Genomic DNA, 6,510 nt, shown 5'->3' with positions numbered 1-6,510 from the left:
TTGACTTCTTTAAAGAGTTCAGTGGACGGAACTCAGGTGAGCACCTTAACTGAGCCAGCTCATCTTCCCGCCCCCTTTTTATTTCCTTTATAAATTTTAAATAACATTTTATTAATTCTTTTAGGATTTTATACAGTTATTTTGATTATATTCCTCTTTCCCTCAACTCCTCATAGATCCATTCCACCTCTGAAACCATCCAACTTTGTGTCCTCTTAATAAAAAAAATACCACCAATGACATCCAGTTCGTGCTGCCCAAATATTCTTAGATGTGAGGATGCCAGGCCTTGGAGAGGGCGTGACTGACCTACCTAGGAACACACAAGCTCTCCCTCCACTGGCAAATAACCTTTTAAAAGACAAAATCTCACTCGGGACCATGCTTGGCAAGAACTCATAGCAAGCTTCCTGCTTCAGACTCCTGGGCACTATACAGACATGAACCAGCACACCAGGCTGTAGTTCTCTTTTTTTGTAATATATCAGAATGATATGTGCTGAAGATCGGTGCCCAAATGAACCTAAGGGAGCTCATTCTAAGTAGTACGTGATGTCAGAGTCAGGGAAGTGGGAGCCAAGGTTGATTGACAGGCCGCCTCTTGCCCCTCAGTGGGATAGAAAGTCACTGTGCGAGCCCTTGCCAGTGGTCTCTTAGCATCAGCACTAAGGTAGTTCACGGTGGCCTGAAGGAGCTCCTGGTCCTGCTTGTTTGTGTGTTGACTGCCAGCGCCTCTGCTCAGTCTTGTAGCACAGAAACAGTAATTGCCGCAATTCCGTTTTATTGAGCAGTTACAGTACTGCCTGTCAGCAGCCCAGCTGGTCTCTGTTCTCTAGGAGATCAGCATAAAAACAAGGGAAAGAGACTGAACTGTCGGCAGAGGTGTGAACAGGGCTTAGTGTGAGGACAAAGGAGAGAACTCTCTGTGCAGGAGAGGAAACCTAACAGGGCAGGTGAGATCTTGGCTGCCACTAGAACATTCCTTTGTGACACTGGTGAGGTTGACCAGATGCTGGTGAGCCTCAGACCTCATCAAGGGTCTCTGGGATACCCAGGGAGGATCAAGGGCTGGTGTCATGATGGACCTGTGTGCCCTGGAAAACTCCAAGCAGGAAGTCCAGCAGTAACTTTGGTTAGGATATGTAAATTCCAGAAACTTCTAAGCTGAGCCAAGCAAAGTGGGGAATTCCTGAGCCCACACCCAAATGGGAGAAGTGTTCAGAGGGCATAGCAGAGCTATAGTGCATGCTTGCCAGGGACAGAAGCTGCTGCTGTGTTCAGATGGTGTGTGTGTGTTTATGTGTGTGCATACGTGTGCGCCTGTGGGCATGCATGGATATTGGTGCTTGTCATTCAGCTCTATATGTGAATATATGTGGCTCTCTTCTTCTTAGTCCTGTACGTGCAAATTTACAGACCCATGTGTGTTCATGTGTGTGCATACGTGTGTGCCTCTGGGCATGCATGGATACTGGTGCTTGTCATTCAGCTCTATATGTGAGGTCTGAATTTATGTGACTTTCTTTTTCTTAGTCCTGTGTGTGCAGGTTTACAGACCCATGTGTGTTCACGGACATGTGGAGGCCAGATGTTGTCACGGGATGTCTTTCTCGAGCACTCTCCATCTTAGTTTTTGAGACGGGGTCTCTCTGGATCCAGAGCTTACCGGCTCGACTAGGTTAGCTGGTTGTGAAGCTCCAGGGTCTCCACATCCCCAGTGCTCTAGAGAGGCCTGTGGACAAACACTGGTTTATGTCCCCATTGTGGTTCTGGAACATTCAGAGATGTACTTAAAACTGTGTGTGAATAGTAACTTAAAAGGAGGGAATCAGTATTGTGATGGGTTGAGCAGGATGAGGGGTCCTATGAGGAGGTGGGTCCTGGGCATCCACTCTGAGGAGGTGCCCTGGGTACCGTTTATTGAGAACAAGAAGAAATTCTCTGGTTCCCGTTCCCCTCCCAGCACCAAGCCTAGGACTCCAGGTTTCCCAGCTCCATTATAGTCCAAGATGACTTGGACCGTATTCCCTGGGATCTTATCTCCTCCCATAATCCTTCCCTGTACCTCTCATCCTTGTGTTCACTGGCCCTGGCCAAGGACCTCCCAGAATTGCTGTCCCTAGTAAATATTTCAGCACTCTTGGAGATCAATGATGTATCATCGATGGGAAATTGGATGTAAATCATCCTGGCCTCCCTGTCACCCCAGAAATCAATGTTCACACATTAGGGCTGTGAGCTACTGAGGAGGTTCGGATGGAAGGCGCTTGGAGTCAAGGCGCCATACCTAAGTCCTGCCCTCTGTCCTTCCTGGGAGGAGGGTCTGAAGGGCAGCTGTCTGAGGAGGACTGAGGCTTCTAGGAGACCTGCTGAACGGAGCACAAGAAGCAAAACCTTCCATGGACAGCCAGCTCTGTTCTCACCTGAGTCCTTGGATGTCTTCAGGGGATGCAGGCAAGCCTGGAGCATAAGAGTTCTACTTCCTCTCTAACTGTCAGAAGCTAACCGGATGCTACCACCGCTGTTTGGGTACTGTGCCGTAAGCTTCCCAGCTGCGGACACTTTTCTGAGAGGTTGCTGAACCTTTTGGGCATGGTGAGGCGTCTAGCTGCCAGATGTAGGGCCGTTTCATGGGTCATAGCACCAGCATGTCCTAGCCTGAGGTACGTTTCTATTCTGCGGAGACTGAGGAGTCCTGGCCACACACTCCGGCGACTTTCAACTTTGCCGTGTGTTCTCCACTGTTGACGAATAAAACTTTCACAGACCGGGAGCCCGGACAAACCCTCCCCTCCTTTAGGCTTCTTCTGTCAAATTTTCTGTCACAGGAAATAGAAAAGTCACTCGTGTTAGTACCTGACACCACCTGGGTGTTGAAAGCCATTTACATAAACACACCCTTTGACCCTCAAATTCTGCCTCTCGGCTCGCACTAAGAGGCATGGAGGTTATAGTTTTGTTTGCAATGCACATAAATGATCTAAATAGTCCAAGAGAGGGCTATGGGTCAGATTATCTATGTGTTGCCTAGGAAATGAAACACCAAGTGGCTGCGGGCAGCTATCTGCAGACAGGGCGGCTCATTATGTATAATAAAAAGGCTTACGAAACGGTATCCACCGGATGGCCCTGCTGCAGGGACTGTGGCACTTGGCTTGGCTTAACAACCCCTCTTAGAAAGCTTAGGAACATATTCAAACATTCGCTCATTTGTAGTTTATATAATAGATCCATTATTTCCTCATCTGTGTACGTAGACTAATCTATATTATATACAGGCATAATTTTAGTCCTTGAATTTGTTTTGCAACAAGGTCTCTCTATGTAGCCCTGGCTATCCTGGAGCTCACCGTGTAGACCAGGCTGGCCTCAAACTCACAGAGCTCTGCCTGTCTCTGGCTGCCGAGTTTCAGATGAAAGGTGTGAGTTACCAAGGCCAGCCGTGCCTCAGTTTACCCATATAAAGTTTTCCGAGGTGGGTGACTAATACTAACACCATCCTTCATTTTGTGTATTTGAATTGGACACGGCTGGGAAGCACGGGCACTGTGTTAATGATGCTTACCCGTGGTAGGTTCACTCCTCTGTGTTTTTGTACAGTATACGATATTGCACAGATATTACCTATGGTCTCTCTCTCTTATGCCATCACAGTTATGATACGGAGTATAATATGTCAAACATACGTTTGTTGGTCTCCCGCTCTCTAGCTGTGGTTTCCACATGTAACATATATATATATGTTCCTTGATGTTTGATTTTTTTCCTTTTGGACACAATGTCTCACTGTATAGCCCAGGCTATATTTCAATGCCTGGCCGTCCTGCCTCAGCCTCCTAAGTGCTGGGCTCACTGTGACTATCTTGTTCCTGGCTTTATGCAATGACCTATTATCACCGACAAACCTAACTGGCCAAATTTAAAGATTCTCTCTTGAGCACAGCGAAAAGACACATAAACATGGGGGTCACCATGGAAAGGTAGACATGGTGAGGTCACCAGTGCACCCGCAGAGACAGTTGCCCATAGCAGATCAAGAAAATTACGTGTTACAAGGACACATTGACATACAACTGTACCCCTGAGCAGTGTGACCTGTCTACATGTACACCCCCAGGACCTCTATGCTACCCCACTTAAAGCCCCTACATTTTGATCCCAAGGCCCCTGTGTCCTGATCCCGAGGCCCCTGTCCTGTGTTAGCGATCTCCCACCATGTACTGTGTTCCCCCACACACACCATGTCCTAATCACAAGGCCACCTCCCAACGTGTCCAGATCATGAAGCTCCTACCTCTTACTGCCATGGCCCCTGCCCCTGTTCCTGCGACGTCAGGATCTAGCATGCCACCTCTCTGTGCAGACACCAGATGTGGTGGGAATTTGCAATAAGTTGGCAAAGAAAGCCCAGCTCTCCGTGTGCAGACCATGCATGGCCTGCAGGGACCACCCCGATGGCATCAATGGCAATGTAGTCAGGGATGCCTTCTGCCAGCCGTGAGGGCTCTCTGTGAACAGCCCAGGCACCCTCCAGCTTACACATGCCCGGGGCCTGGGCCCAGGGCAGCCTGTTTTGTTTCCTGCCTTAGGAGAGGACTGGGAAGCCCTGGAGCAGGAAGGGGGGTCAGCTCTTTGGACTTCTTATTTGTTAAAAGCTACCCGTTCCCACAAATCCCAAAATAGAGTCCCTGGCAGAGATGTGGACTCTGAAACACAGAGACAGCTGTGAAGAAATTTAGTGGGGGGGAGGGGGGAGAGGAGGAGGCCCAGAGCGTCTGGCTGGAGCTTCAGTGGGATTTCTGGGGCCCGTAGGCACGGAGGGGTGTTCTCGGGTACCTATCCCCTTGTCTCTGCAAGCATACCCTGATGTATCCATATTTGAGAATGTTCACACTGCTCAGAACATTCCAGAGACGCAGGGTGTTTCTTCCCATGGAACAAGGCTCTTCCTTCCCAGTCTCTGAAAGTTCTTCTCAGAGTCTAGCTTGAAGTCTCCATGAAGCAGTGTTTCCCTCCAAGGTCACTCAGCCTCTGGGAGCCTGAGGACACAAGTTCACACTGTTTCCAACTGAGCTATTCTGAACAGCTTCTCAAGGTTCATTTTCCAAACAGCCTCCCTGTTGAGGGGGCTGTGATGAGCATGGGGACCAACCAGACACTCCTCGCTTCACCCATGTGACAGATGGCAGCTTGGGAAGTGCCAAGTGCCGGGTCCCACGCGGCTAGGGACCAGCAAAACGGCTCAGCAGGTAAATAGGCTTGGGACCAAGACAGACAACCTGAGTTCAATCCCCAGGACCCACTTAACAGAAAGTGAGAACTGACTGCCGCATGGACCTTGACACACACACACACACACAACACAACACATCACTTAATAAATAAATGAATATAGTTTAAGAATACTGGCTCAGAATCTCACTCATGGTGGGCAGATCCATTAGGTCTCAAGGAAGAAGAGAGTTACAGAAAAGGAGGAGTCAGGAAAGAGCCTGTCTTACAGGCACAGGGACTGAGTTCAAGCCCGCAGAGCTCATGGGAAAGACAAACAAACAAGCGAAATCAGGCAGTGGGACTCTTGCCATCCCAGCGCCAGGTAGGAGGAGCTGGGCAGATCTCTGGTAAGCTCCAGGCCAGTGAGAGATCCTGACCCCCATCCCCAAGACTCAAGGTGGAGGGCTCCAGGAAGTGACATCATAGGCTATCCTCTGTCTCCAATGTCTGTGGACACAGGAGACATATAAACACACACACACACACCACACACACACACACACACACACACACACACACACACACACACAAGAAAGAAGTAAACTAGAGCTGGAGTCAGCCTGATTGTGGGTGTCACGGTCACTAGATGGCCCAGAAAAACAAAACAAAGCAAAGCAAGAAAACAGACCAGAGGGAGTTGAACCAAAACAGTGCACAGAGGTCAAAGCCCAGAGCAAAGGGCCTTCTTCACAGACAGCATCCCAGACTCCACCCCCAGCATCCCAGACTCTAGTCCCAGCATCCCACACTGCATGCACTCTCAGCATCCCACACTCCACTCCCAACATCCCACACTGCACTCCTAGCATTCCACACTGCACTCCCAGCATCCCATACTCCACTCCCAGCATCCCAAACTTCACTCCCAGCATCCCACACTCCACTCCCAGCATCCCAAACTTCACTCCCAGCATCTCACACTCCACTTCCAGACTCCAGACTCCACCCCCATCATCCCACACTCCACTCCCAGAATCACACACTCCACTCCCAGCATCCCACACTGCACTCCCAGCATCCCACACTGCACTCCCAGAATCCCACACTGCACTCCCAGTATCCCACACTGCACTCCCAGCATCCCACACTCCACTCCCAGCTGCCACAAGCAGCCTCGTTTTTTCCAGGTGAGAGTATGGCCAAGAGGACACCTCAGGTAGTTAGTGAGGTTGAACATAACTCATCCACATCTCGCTCCATACTGTTCCCAGGCACTGATTGTCTTCCACAAGAGGA

The 6,510-nt window shown here is 49.7% G+C and overlaps 1 long non-coding RNA gene across 1 annotated transcript; it reads right to left on the bottom strand.

The window, feature by feature from the left end:
- Positions 1-856: 856 nt before the first annotated feature.
- On the bottom strand, positions 857-4,542 carry LOC126511744 (uncharacterized). The gene is made up of 3 exons (XR_007594773.1): positions 4,295-4,542; positions 2,424-2,819; positions 857-1,732 (listed from the first exon to the last, which is right to left on the bottom strand). It is a non-coding gene; the product is annotated as an uncharacterized lncRNA (long non-coding RNA).
- Positions 4,543-6,510: the final 1,968 nt, after the last annotated feature.

Source organism: Alexandromys fortis, unplaced genomic scaffold (assembly GCF_014885135.2).
Source record: "Alexandromys fortis isolate MF-2015 unplaced genomic scaffold, M_Fortis_MF-2015_v1.1 scaffold_90, whole genome shotgun sequence".
Taxonomy (NCBI): Eukaryota; Metazoa; Chordata; class Mammalia; order Rodentia; family Cricetidae; genus Alexandromys; species Alexandromys fortis.
The sequence above is the reverse complement of the archived record's forward strand: the minus strand, read 5'-3'. Positions and strand labels throughout refer to the sequence as shown.